This window comes from Podarcis liolepis (assembly GCF_965112155.1).
Source record: "Podarcis liolepis genome assembly, chromosome: 4".
Lineage (NCBI taxonomy): Eukaryota > Metazoa > Chordata > Lepidosauria > Squamata > Lacertidae > Podarcis > Podarcis liolepis.
The window spans coordinates 23,925,385-23,940,031 of NC_139558.1; the positions used below are offsets into that span (position 1 = coordinate 23,925,385).

Sequence of the window (14,647 nt, forward strand, 5' to 3'; positions counted from 1 at the left end):
AGAGCAGGGACCGAGCAACGGGAGCTCACCCCGTCACAGGGATTCGAACCGCCGACCTTCTGATTGGCAAGTCCTAGGCTCAGTGGTTTAACCCACAGCGCCACCCGCGTCTCTTATGTATTGCAATAGGTTGCTGCAATTTCCTCATTGTCACACTGTTTGGGGGGGGGGGAGAAGTGTGCTAGTTGTCGTATAGTGTCTTCCCTATAGCCTCTGCTTTTTCAACTTTCATCCTCTCTCCTCACTTCATTATCCTACCAGAGATATTTACCCAGCCTTTTTGGCTGGGGTCCAGGAACGGGGAGGAAGACGACAGTCAGTGATGCTTATTGTGAGGCTCTGTGGGTGTCTATGAGTGTACCTGTTGTCGGCTGTGAAGTGTAGGAGGGGGACGTATGTGCCTTTTGGAGCTAATGCAGTCCTTCACCATCTCGTCACAAGAAGCATGGAACTGTGTATATTTGTGTCCTGCCTGCCAGGTTAGAATGCCTCAGTAGATTCAGTGGCAAAAGCTACTGTTTTCATCAATGTGGGTGAACAGGATCGAAGTGCCAAGTTTATTTTGGGATTAATATTTCCAACCCATTACCTAGATTCTAGTTCACTACAGCAAGTGCTGAGTAATACAAGAACAGCATGTGTGTCATAAGTCTTGAAGAAAACGTAATGAGAGAATTCAAAGGAACTTAGTATTGGCAACTTGAGATTTCCACAGGAACATGACTAGATAATATTTATCCACATCTAGAGCAAATGCCTTTTACTCTTAAGGAACACTAATAACAAACTGATTTACAAAAGGCCTTGGCTTGTATTCAACATAGCACTAAGGCTACGATTCCATCAGCACAAGGATTTTTGTTGCAGGCTGGAACCATCTCCTCTCTTCCCTACACCCCCTAAATCTGTTCTGGGAGTTTCCTCAACCATCCAGACTGAATAGGGGGAACTGTGAAGAGCCCATGTGGAGGGAACTCCCATTGTGCCAAAGGGAATCCTTGGGTTGGCTTCCACCAGCAGGATGGGGTACTGGAATGCATCCCCTAAAGTTTAATGTTCCTCCTTTGCAATGCAAGTTTGTTACGGAATATAGTTTAATTGATCTGCATTTGCTCCAAGACCCTTTTGTCACTGAGATACTGCTGCAAAACGATGCAGGGATGGTTTTTTGCTTACTGCAGTTTTCTAATAATTGAATCTTCAAAGAGTAGAGGATCAGGTACAACTGAAATCAGCAGAAGAGTGAAGGTCAGGTGGGGAAATGGGGTGCAGCCAGCACACCTGACCCCCCTCCATAGTATTTGTCCTCATGTGTTCTGCTGAGTTGTAATTGTTAAACTCTGTGGTTCATCAGCCAAATTACCCAGTAAAGGGAAGGATCACACTCAAGTTCCTTTCTATGCATGTAGGCGATGTGAGGGAGTTAGAGGGAGACTGTAGGTTGTAGTGCTGGCCTGCATAGTTGAGACCCACAGAATGGAAAGCTGAGCACCCACTGTGTAATGTGCAGATTGCCCAGTGCTGGATACCTTCAGCGTTATTGTGGGTTCATTGGCACCGCAAAACTAGTAGGGTTGGTGGCAGCCACGCACGGCTGATGGATAGTTTAACTCAGTGTATCAGAAATTGTACAGGTGCTTTTTAAGGAGGGTCTTCTATAATAAAAGCTACACATGCCTCTCACCGCAGATTTGAACTATGTAATGGTGTGCCATTTCCTACAATTTGGTTTGATGGACTTTTACACCGGATCACCGAGCTGCTGTTTAGCTTGGCAGATCTCATAGCCTTGTTAGCTGAGCAAACAGGTAGTGGGAAAGCCAATGTATTGTTTGTTTTGAGTTGGCGTGAAACCAGGAAAACATAGAAAAGCTGTATGGCATGGTTCCTGGACTAATTTTCTGATGTCACACAATTAGTGTTGCAGTTTCAGAGCTTTTCTATAGCCAATTACCTAGAGGGGTAGAATGTATTGTACGCTGCGCAAGAACGGCACCTTTCAACTCCAACAAACCTGCAGGAGTTGATCAGCAGTGTTAAATACCTGATTTTACACTTGTATGGAAATTGAACCAGTATGTTAATTTCTGTAGCTTTAAATATAGTAGAATGGACTCATTAGCAAGCTAAGGGCATTTTCCCCTTTCATCAATTGCTCTTATTGCTCCCTGATTTTTTTTTTAAGGGTTCTGGAGCAAAATATTTGTGAATCTGTGCATTCACATTCTGTTCTCATTTATTGAAGTATTAAACTTGGAAGGGTTAGCTCAGAACTGTTTTTGTTTGATAAGGTGTGGAGATTTTCTTCTTGTGATGTGTATAAAATTCTGAATTTCAAGCAATTTTTGGTTTAGAAGTGGTCCTCTTCCCTAACCCCCCCACCCTAACTTCTTATTTTATAGTGAGTTAAGGGCTCCATAGCAGCTCAGGACTGACACAGATGGTAAACATTTTTACTGCAGGACACCAGCGGTGAGCAGCATATCACAGAGTTAGAGCTCTCAGCACTGTGCTTGCTCAGCTGTGCATAATCACGCTTGTTCCCTTCTCTCGGGTTTCTAGCCAACTCAGAGAAACTCAGCTAAGCGATTCAATCCAATCCTACCGACATCACAAAGCTGTCGTTTAGTTCCCATAGATGCTGGAGCTAGAAGCTCTGTTGCTAGAGTTACAGAGAACATAGATGATTTTTACAGCATTGTGTGACTGCTTGAAAAATACTTCCTCGCCCTCTCTATAGCCCACTCAGAAAGTCAAAGGCCTTCACAGATTTGTAGAGTTGGAAGGGACCACAGGGGTTATCCAACCCCTGTAATGTAGGAATCTTTCACCCAGCATGGGACTCAAACCCACAACCCTGAGATTAAGAGTCACATGCATGACCCATGCATGCAGCTAGCCTTGGCTCCTTTGAGAGGAAGAGCAGGATATAAATCTAATTAATATTTTAATTAATTAGTAAGTCTGCAGCATTAATATCTGGAACTTCTGGCATGTGAATGAATAATAGAAGTGTCACCATTTCTGGCTATCCTCTGCCACGAAATAAGATGACCAGATATTCAATTCTCAGTGACTGAACTAAAGAAATGATGAAGCCACATCTTTTGGGGCTGAAATTAAGTACCCTTAATGCCTTTGTCCTGGGCCTATGATTTTCCGATGTTCTTAATAGATTAGTTTTCTGTGGAACAAGTAGTGAAGGTTTTGAACACCTTTAAGTCTTCCCAGAAATTTCCTATTGCCATCATACGGTCACCAGGTTGGGTTTTATGGTTCCACCTGGTGGATGAGGGCAGAAGTAGACTTTTGGGACATAGGTGTCTCTCTACTCAGTTTTGCTTCTGCCTCCCATGAAGCAGTCACACAAGCACCCACTTTTCTTTGTTTTGGGCTTGTTAAAATTTCCTTTATACTCTTTTCTTTACCCTCTCTCACTTCCCTCTTTAGCGGTCGCCTTCCTCTAACCCTTTCCCACCCTTCACAGATCCTTCTGACTTTTCTATTCCCCTTCCTTAACTCAGTCTTTAAAAAAACCTTCAAACATACAAACTTTTAAAAGTCTCCCCTCTTTCCTTCTCCTTTCCCTCTCCCTATTGACACTTCAGGAAGAAGGTGCTTGAATTGACACAGCCCACCTATCGTCATATGGACTGTGTCTGAGCGCTTCTGTGACTAATTGAGCCCCTGGCTTGTGGCCTTTGATAAGGCTTGTCCTCCCGTGTGCCCCTTGGTAGCTTGCAATGCCCTGTGGAAGAGAAAGCGCCTGAAGCAGGTCACTCCACATATCCACATTTGCACTCCCCCTTCTCCTGCATAGCAAGCCTAGCCCAGGGACCCAAGTGCACCTCTCCTCACAACTGATCAGATTTGGGGGTGGGGTGAGGACCCTGCCTCTCAGATCCCTGGAGCCCCCATTCTTCAGTATCTTCTGAAGAGGATGAATTTATGGGGGATCCCTTCCCACTTTGTCTTCTCCACCAGTGCTTCATACCCTTTGCGATGATGCCTGCCCTGGGGGGCTTCCAACTAACAGAGGACATCCTGAGACAGGAGGCCATCCTGGACTCCATTTCCTTAGAAGCAGCCTGATTCCCAACAGGATGGAATACAACAGGTGCAGTAGGCCACATAGGCCTACTTCACATAGCCAGAAGAAGCTATGCCCTCTTAATCCTTTCATATTGGCTACCATTGATCCTGGGGACCTGGGCAGCTCTCAGGCCTTACCTTCACCAGGGACTGGCCCCTTTTCCATTCCTGAACTGGATGTAGGGGAATAGAGCCATGGATCTGTGGCAGAGCAGCTACCATCCCATCAACTCCTCCTGGATGACCACTTTTCGCCATTACTGCCTTGCTCTCTAGTCTCCCTAACGGTGAATACTGCCCCACCAGAAACTGCTCCAGCACTATTTAAGGGGACAGCGGTGCTCCCAGAACCGCGGACCTCCAGCAAATTCATACCAACTCCAGGCTGAATGAACCAACCCGATGCAATATAAGAAACTGCTAGCCCTGGTTAATAAATACTACACTTTGGATGCAGCATTTCTGAATCTTTTGAAGGACACCCGTTTCTATACCAGTTTTGAGATCTCTCCTGCCTAAGGATGGGGATAGCTAGCAAAACAACATCATAGAAAGGCACCAGGATTTCACTGTGTGATGAGTACATGAGACATTTGCCCTTGCCATCTGTGCAGCATGAACAGCTTCTGTCTTTACCAGGGAATCTCTTACTTGAATCAAGAGGTCCTAGTCACACACTGTGAAAAGAAGTGTTGCTGCAGATGATACCAGCAGAACCAGTCATTTCAGAACTGTGGCCCTCAAGGCAGGTACCACAACTACCACCCAAACAAATATGGAACAAACCTCGTTATCTCCCCCCCCCAAAAAAAAATCCAACACACACAACAGCAGCAGGGCAACAAATGGTCCATAGCTGAACCAATGACACCAGAAAGTGGGGGTAGGCTTCAGTCCTTTCTCAGCACCTGGCAGGGGATGGTGACAGACCTCTGGATCCTCAAAACAATATTAGAGGTCAGCTGTTGGCCACTTGAGCATCGCCTAACTCCTATAATATGGCTTCTCATATTTTGTTGCAGGATTTGGCTGGAGGGTCATTCAATAAGTTCTCCCGTGTTACCTCTGACAGTTGCAGTGGAGATGTCCCAACTCAATGACCCTATGGTACTCACCTGAAGGGTGGATTTCTCTTGCCATCATAGGGTCATTGGGGCCTCACTCTAATTTGGACTGCAATGCTTCAGTGGTTGTATTGTTGGTTTTTTCCTTACATGTTGTGTTGAGACTCTGTGGACTGTTTGAGCTTGGCAAGTCCACAAAACTGAGCGGGGAGACAGCTGTGTCCCAAAAGCTACTTTTGCCTTCATTCACCAGGTGGAACCATACAGGCCAACCCAATGAGTACAAGAGAAATCTACCCTTCAGGTGAGTACCAGTTCTAGTGTGTTTAGTTAGTGGGTGTTTGTTAACTTCTTGAAACAGTGTTATATACCTGCTGTTATGGTGGAAGCTGCTGCATTTGATACAGAAGGTGGGATTTCTAACCCACTTTTCATTGCAACATTAGTCAAGCTATGAATTAAGAATGTTTCTGTTTTTATTAACTTAAATAAGACTTTTCTTTCAATAAACATTTTGATGCAAGTAGTAAGCTAAGGGGATTTCCATTTTAATACAAGCCTGTGACAACAGCAATAACATTCAGTTGTGTCATCAATCTCATTCTGATAGATTATTATAGTCCATTGAATGTAAGTTAGAATCCTGAGTCACATCCCCCCTTTAATAAAATGCAGCCCTTTCTTCTGGCACAATTAATTTTGCCATCTGCCTGGTGATAAGCTCTGTTCTACCATTTTCTGTTTTGGTTTACAATGCTGCCCAGGCTTTGTCTTAATATCTCATTGCAGTTCTTGTGCAAAAGTACTGAAATGCTCCCCCCCCCCCTTTTGTAACATGGAGAAGATCAAAAAATGTCATGCAGTTCCAACCTTATACTGTCAAATGTTTTCTGGGCTAACATTCTTACATTCTCTGTAAGGTATAACTAAAGCCTGACCGGGTTTATTTGAACAATGTAAAGTCAAAGAATCAGCAGCAAAAACAAATACTTCTAATTCATGTACCTTTTCTTTGGTGTTTACCTTGGAGTTGGTGTCTTCCTTAGATAAAACAGTTTGATATTAAACAGTTCCTCTAATTTTACAGGGCTCTGTTTCTTTTTATGGCAACACACACTGTGCAGGAAGGTCATTATGCCGAGGGTAGGAGAAGAAAAGCTGTCAGCATAAAAGAGAAAGTTAACATTGCACATGTTGTCTTTGTTTATGGGGTTCCTGGAATGTGTTGAGATTCATTCCAAATGGGGGTTCGAAATAATTTGTTGCAAAGTGCTGGACAGCTACCTCACAGATTCCTTTACTATGAAAAGGCATTTCTCTTTGAAAGTATGGCTAGTACACATATTTGCCAAAAGGGTGTAGAATATTGATCTCTCTCTTTTTTTTTTAAGGAAAAAGTACTTCACAATTGCATCTGTTTATGTTTGTTCAACTGACTTGTTTCATACAGTTTAAGGGATATAGTAGTATTACATGTAACAAGGCCCAGCTGTAGAAACACAGGGGGTGAGAGGAAGATTCCAGGCCCCTAATTCCTACCCTGTGAGGTTAGTTCTGTAAAAAGTGTTGCAAGGTAATGCTCTGGTCTATGCACAATGTACTGATAATTTTTCTTATTTCCTGTTGGAACCTGTGACTGTTCTACAACTGGAGGTTGAGCTGATTTTCATTATGGGGTGGGGTGGTGATAGCCAAGCCGCCAGACATTTGTTGGGTGACATTTCACCTACCAAAACATAAACATGTGGAACTAATTGAACATTGATGGATCCTAAGTATTCTTACTAGAATGTTTCTGCACAGGGACAAGGTGTTGGACTTAATGAGTTCAGTGTTTGGCAATTAAAAGGTAAATGGCAAGTAGAAGGAAGGTGACTAGCCAGGAAGTATTAGCCCGAGCCATGAAAAACAGATTCTTCAAACAACTGAAGCACCTGTTTAAGTCTATAACCGGGATGGGGAAATTTTGGCCCTCCAGCTGTTGTTGAACTCTGACACCCATCAGCCCCTGCCAGCATGTCCAGTGATCGGGAATGATGGAAGTTGTAGTCCTGCAACATCTGGAGGGCCACAGGTTCCCCATTCCTGGTCTTTTGGATGTTTTTCATGTGTGTGAATCTGGAAATGGTTCCACCTTAGTGACAGAGAATGCCTGTATGAAAGTAGACAACCTTCAAGGAATCTTCAGCTGTTTCTGACTGAGGTGGTACATGATTTGCAATTTAATGTAGTGTACAGTGGGCAAGACAGTCTTACATTCCTGCCATATTGGAAGCCAGCTCACATGGCCTTAAAGTCAGCACATCTTTGGGTTGTATGTGCTCTTGAGCATGAAAAGGAAATGAAAGAAGTACAAACACCAAAGACTATACAGTGGTACCTCGGGATGCGAAAGGGATCTGTTCCGAAGCTCTGTTCGCATCCTGAACAGAACGTAGACGCGACAGCACACCTGCGCATGCACGGGTCGCGTTTCGCCACTTCCGCGCATGCGCGTGATGTCATTTTGACTGCGCATCCGTGAGCGGTAAAACCCGGAAGTAACGCTCTCCGTTACTTCTGGGTCACCGCAGAGCGCAACCCGAAAGCGCTCAACCTGAAGCGTATTTATCCCAAGGTATGACTGTATATAGCAACCCAGCTTCTGTTCCTCCAGCATCCAAGGTAACATAACCATCTCCTTGGCATGGGTAGAGCCAATCCAGGCAGGCAGGCAGGCAGGCTACATTGATGTTGTGCATTGCACTGAACCTGGAGTGCTGCCTATAGAGAGACAAGAGAAACAGAGGGACAGGAATGAGTAATATTTGGCAGCGGCAGAACAATCTCCGACCTTGGGTATTTGAGAGCAAATAACTGAGTGAGGGTGTTACTAGCAAGGCACTCTTCAGCTGCCCTTGCTTTATTGGAGGGAAGCATACAACAAATGAGTAAATACTTACAATCCCCAGGTATAATTCTGTATGATGTTCCATATGGCCAGGCTGGGATTCGGCAAGGCAAGGCAATTCCTTATGAGTTTATTGATGAGGATTGTTATACTGATAGGTAGGTGAAGAAGGGTGATTTTATGCAAGAGACAAGGGGGGTGGGAAGAGAACAGAAGAGAGAAATGTTTTTAATCAGCAGAATAAACAAATAAAATGTGACTACTAGTAAACTAAAGGTGTTAATAGTCACTTTTTAATTAAAATATGAAAAATGAAGTCATATTGAAATGATCTCACTGTGCTGTTATGTCATAGATGCTACCTTTTCAATGAAGGCAATATTTATTTATAGCAGTTATATCCCAGTTGCTGGAAAAGCAGCAAAATTGCTGTTGTCACCATGCTTCTGAAATAGTTAAACCGGTCTCTCTCTCTCTCTCTCACACACACACAGAGAGAGAGAGAGAGAGAGAGAGAGAGAGAGAGAGAGAGCTTGGATCAATTATTCTTGTTAACATCAGAAGGAGCAGCTCACACAAGTTGCTCAGGAAAATAATTTGGGTGTCAGTGTCACAAATGAAAAAAACCCAAAAAGGAAAAGGAAGCAATTCTCTCGCAACGGGACGTGGTGTAGAGAAGGATAACCTGCCTTCAAAGATTTTGTTTCGACTATTATGATGTTTAATAAATTGTTTGCTTCAAAGGCCTTTGCTACAACAAAATAAGCAGCCTTCCTGCTATTCTTGTTCACTGGTTGCTATAAGTAGCTCATATCCTGTCCTCTCTGGTCTCAGGTGGCTTGCTTTTGTTTGTAAAACTGGAGCTGCTGTTTTAAAGAGCCCTTCCATGTCTTTAAATTATTAGCAAGTTCACAATGTGTTTCAAGAATCAATTGAACTTCTCATATAGAGGCTTGACATTTTGACTCATTATAAGGAACGGTGAACAGGATCTGCCCAGCAAATAGGGCCATCTCATCTAATCTAAAAATGGGGGGAGGGGGCAAGAATGATTGATTTTCCTGTAATATAAATGAGTTCCTCTTTCTGAGGGATTGTGAGCATGTGATAATAGAGGACACAAAGGTAAGCCAGTAGTTTTCGGTATGCTTTCAGACACCGCATCGTGTTTAGAAAGTTAAAAACCCAGTTGGTTGGATCCAGACAGAGTAGTCACATTTATGTCCCATAGAAATCACTTCACAAATAAGTTGAATCACATTGTCCATTTTAGCGTCCATTCACCCAGATTGGCAAGATCGTTCTTGAGCTACTCACAATTCCATTCTCTTCTTATCACTCTGAACAGTTTGGTGTCAATAGTAAATTGTACCACCCCACTGCTTACCCCTAACCCTAGGTCATTTATAGGAAGTTAAAAATAAAGGCTCAAGTACTGATATTTGGTACGCAGGTGGCGCTGTGGGTTAAACCACAGAGCCTAGGACTTGCCGATCAGAAGGTCAGCGGTTCAAATCCCTGAGACGGGGTGAGCTCCTGTTGCTCAGTCCCTTCTCCTGCCAACCTAGCAGTTTGAAAGCACATCAAAGTGCAAGTAGATAAATAGGTACCGTTCCGACGGGAAGGTAAACGGTGTTTCTGTGCACTGCTCTGGTTCACCAGAAGCGGCTTAGTCATGCTGGCCAAATGACCCGGAAGCTGTACGCCGGCTCCCTCGGCCAGTAAAGCGAGATGAGCGCCGCAACCCCAGAGTCGGCCACGACTGGACCTAATGGTCAGGGGTCCCTTTACCCTTTACCTTACTGATATTTGGTGGAGAAGCCCTCCAAACTCTAGGTTCTTCCTGTTGCCTTGTGCCCTCTGGTTCTGGCTGCTGTCTCAACCCAGCTCTCACCATTCTCTGAATAGGTGTAGAGCCAAGTTTATATTTACCAGATGTGGGGGAGCCTATTTTTAAAACAGCAGGAGTGCTTGGTGTGTCTGTGGAGGAGTGCCTTTATATTGACATGAAGGCCTCTTGAAATATTTTCCTTGAATTTGTTTTATTCTGGATTGTTTTATTTGATGTTTTAATGTGTTATAAACCACTTTGATATTTTTTCTTTAAAATATAAAGTAGTGTGGAAATGAAATATAGTAATACTAATAGCGCCTAGACCTTCTGATGCGGCGACTACAACCCAGGTTTAAGGTGCCATTTGACAAATAGCTTATATATCTGAGTTTCTAACACTGGAGGAAGCACGATCCAAAACCATCCCTCAGCATGAGGAATTATTTTCTGTGGTTTGGTTCCCAATGAGTGTGATTATGCAAATCTTGGTCATAGCTAGATAAAAATATTCATTTATATAGTAGTATCCAGATCCATTCAATAAATGATCAGTAGCATAGGATTACAAACTGTTGACAATAACATTTTTGTTAATTCTCTACTATTGATCGTTGGCTTTACATGGATACAACCCTATAAACATTTCTATATACTATTGTTAAATTTTGTGTAAACTTGGGAGTTGGAAAATCTACGGTCATCCATGTTACTGAACTACAACTCCCATCATCCCTGACCATTTCCCATTCTTGCTGAGGCTGATGGGACTTGGAGTTGAACAACTTTGTGAGCGTATAAACGAACACTAATAGGCTTTCTGATCCTGTTGTGTTGTGATTATGTTTGGTGTGACAAAAGGCTGCAAGTGTGTTGGGGTTTTCTTGTGCTTCACCGCCTGTACAGTGGTACCTCGGGTTACAGACGCTTCAGGTTACAGACTCCGCTAACCCAGAAATAGTACCTTGGGTTAAGAACTTTGCTTCAGGATGAGAACAGAAATCGTGTGGCGGTGGCGCAGTGGGAGGCCCCATTTGCTAAAGTGGTACCTCAGGTTAAGAACAGTTTCAGGTTAAGAACGGACCTCCAGAACGAATTAAGTTCTTAACCCGAGGTACCACTGTACTAGACTACTTCCAGCAGAACCAGATTGTTCCCCACCCCAGAACGATGTGTAGCAGGCAAATAGACAAGAAGGTATCACTGTAATCCTATTATATTTAGCGAAAATGCTGCAATGCAAAGGGTCAATGAACTTCATAGAAGGAGATTTTTGAGTGAAACTCAGTACTCACTTCAGTAACCATTCCTATTCTGCAAAGCATGTGTTTTTTGAATATTGATTGTGTTCATTTTCTGCTGCAAAATACATTAATTGATAACTACCTGCTGGTGTTGAATCAATCTTGTGTGAAGCCTGGAGACAGGTTTGTCAGGTAGGGTAAATAATATTGATCCCATCTTTAAACTAAGTGGAGCAGAGGATAAATTAATTGAGTTTGAGTAGTTATTTAATTATACTCTACTGATTATTTAAACGTCAGGAATTATTTGATATCATGAGGCAAGTTCAATCCACAAACAAAGTGTTTCAAGTTAGCTCCTTAAAACTCAGAGTAAACTTACTTTTTCTTGATAAGAGCAGTTTGCCACATCTGATAGGATTTTGTGGCATTGCCAGCGCTGCTCCTGAGAGATACAGTTCCTATGTGGGCCTCCTCTCTTGAAGTAGAGGACTCTTAAGAGGTAATTAAAGTGCTGCTTTGTCTTTTTAGGATTTTAGTGTACTATATGGTACTATTGTGTTTTAGTGTTGTTATATGGATATGGCAGGAATGGTTATCTTTTGTAAATCACTTAAAATTATTCCTATATTACGTGGTATATAAATGTAAGAAATAAATAAGCAAAATATTCCTTGCATGCACATAGTCTATAATGATATATCGGGTTGTCATGACTTGCTCAAAGATCCTCTCCTAAACTGTGCAAGTAGCATGTGTTCATATGATAATAACTCCTAGCCTGTTCAACACTAAGATGATGGGTGTCAGGTCTCAAATTGTTATTGCTTCCTAGACTTATCAGTCAGCTGAACTGTGAAGGATGTGAAAATTGATAGCATTTCATTTATGTAAAATATTAAAAAATATGCAGACAAATACATGTTAAAATGCCATACAGTAAAACAAATAATAAATGCATTAGAAAAGCATTAATGCATAAATCAGAACTGATTCTTGGCCTTATATTTTTGTTTGTTGGTTCAGAATACATAAACATATCTCATATTCAATTAAATACTGAAATGCCAGCCTTTTCCTTACTGCCCAACCTCCCAGACGTTTCCAGTTTTGGTTGACCAAATCAATATCAGATGATCAGATGTAATTTTCTAATTACCTGGAGCAGGGAGGGGGAAGATGACTCCCTGAAAATAGGTTGCCGCTCTGTGCACTGTGTTTGTAGCTGTGTTATACACTAAAATTAAGTCTAATTGGAAAACAAAAACAAAAATCTGACTCACTTCAAACAACAGCTGCAAAATATTGCCCTGAGGATGGAGGTTAACTCACTTGTGAAATAACGGCCAAAGCTCACACTCTTAATAACTGTTTTCTTTAGCCCTTGAGAAAACTCCATAATTTAATGTGAAATGCTTGGCAGAAAGAGCTTCAATTTAGAGACTGGCTCAGCAGGGAAGAAAAGAGTTGAAAACTCTCTTGTTACAAATGCACTTATATTTGCAACTTTATGTAATCTTCCCCCAAAAGTAAAAATTTTAAATGTTTGAGTTTGGTTCATAAATAATTGTGTGTGTATATATACATATACCGTATCTTTCGCTCCGTAAGATGCACTTTTTTCCTCCAAAAAAGTAAGGGGAAATGTCTGTGTGTCTTACGAAGCGAATGCTGCACAGAGGAGGGACAGCTGGGATCCATGGCTCCCATCCGTCCCTCCTCCGTGGCTCACTTTAAAGCAGCAAAGCGGGAAAGGAGCCGCTTACACGGGTGTAAAGCAAGCACAGCAGGAGCTGTGTAATCCCTCCACCCCCGCGCTTGGCCGCCCCATTTGGATGGGTGCTCACACTGCCCCCTTGGGATGACACTTGTGTGGGCATTCTTGTGTACATTCTACATACAAGGATGATAAAGCAGAAAAGACTAGCATATAAGATTCCTTTTAAACCAGAGGTAGTAAAATATGCTAAGGAGCATGGAAACAGAGCAGCGGAGAGACATTTTGGGCCACCTCCAACTGGAAAAAATGGTGAGAGTGGAGGAAACAGGAGGATCAGCTGCAAAAAGCAGATAAAAGTAAGCACACTTTTCGTGGAAATGCTGCAAAGTGGCCACAGTTGGACGTGGCCATGAAAGAAACCACCGGAATAATGGCTTCTCAGTCTCTACAAAAATGATAATATATGAAGCCAAATGCACTACTGTAGAGAAAGGGATTCACAATTTTACTGGATCACCATCATGGCGCTACAGGTTTATGAGGTGATGTGGCCTTGCTATGTGACCAAAACTAGAATTGCACAAAAAATGCCAGAAGAATATGAATATAAGATTCTGTCATTTCATAAATTTGTAATTGATGCTAGGAAGAGAAATGGGTTTGAAATGGCCAGATTGGGAATATGGATTAAATCCCGCTAACCTTTGATGTGCCATCTAATAGGACTGTTGATCTGAAAGGTGCCAGAACTATCACCCTGAAAACTTCTAGACATGAGAAAACCCATTACACAGTTGTGTTGTTTTGCTGTGCAGACAGCACCAAATTGCCACCCATGTTAAATATTTTTTTTTCTTGTTTTCCTCCTCTAAAAACTAGGTGTGTCTTACAGTCAGGTGCGTCTTATGGAGCAAAAAATACAGTAGATTAAGCAAGGAACAACATGCAGTAGCCAAACTATGTAAAGTTCAACAGAAATTTCTCCCATGTTGCATATGCATCTTTGATGATCCAACTATTAAAGCTCTTCCTATTCTTAATAAGAGTTTAGGTTCACTGGTTCATTTCAAGCAAAACATCTGAATTCTCTAATATACTCCTGTGCAATTGGCTGTTATTGCTGTTGCTTCATGTAAAACCATTGTGCAGCAATGATATTCAAAAGTATATAGCCAATTTTTACTTTTTTGATGATAATTAGAAATGGAAGCAAAAACCCCCCATCTTTAAAGCACTGAAGAGATTGCTAACCAGATTCAAGCTGAGATTCAAGTTTTGCCTCTACATTTTGTCTTTATTGGCAGGGTGCAGCCTATTTTCCTGTGCTACATTAAGGCTCAGCACACTGAACTCTCATCTGACCTACCCCCCCGCATCATTTTTTGTAGTGCCATTTTAAATCTGCCAAAGTGTTTTAGTCTTTTATCAACTTTTATCCAGTGTCTCATAGTACATTTTATATTCCATAGCCAAGTGATTTGTACAGTACATGTGTTTTTGTGGTGTCCCCCCCCCCCCCAGAATTGAGTCTGTATTATCTGGTCATAGCCAGTTCACATGATCTTGGTCATAAGGCTTGTTGGAGTTGGTGCATTGACAGATCACCATGAGTTACCTGAGGCAAATTCATTAGATCTGTTCACTTGTGCATGCCATGGCAGCTAGTCTTCATCTTCCTTCCGGAGGGGTATGGTGTCCCGCCCTCCCCCCATCAGGAATTACTGCAAGGGCAGACTTTAGTCTTTCAAATTCCAGTGGTGCCCTATGCGAGGCCAAAATTTGGTGCCCACCCCGCCTCTCGCCTTC

General features: G+C 42.5%; 2 protein-coding genes across 2 annotated transcripts in view; one reads left to right on the plus strand and one right to left on the minus strand.

Annotated features, from left to right (window-relative positions):
- Positions 1–14,647, plus strand: part of PCCA (propionyl-CoA carboxylase subunit alpha) — a 230,486-nt gene that overhangs the window by 183,289 nt on the left and 32,550 nt on the right. The gene's annotated exons all lie outside the window — the stretch shown is intronic.
- GGACT (gamma-glutamylamine cyclotransferase) overlaps positions 8,180–14,647 on the minus strand; it is a 60,288-nt gene continuing 53,820 nt past the window's right edge. Inside the window, exon 4 of the transcript XR_014525587.1 lies at positions 8,180–8,197. The gene's annotated coding sequence lies outside the window, so the exon portion shown is untranslated. The remainder of the gene's footprint in view (positions 8,198–14,647) is intronic.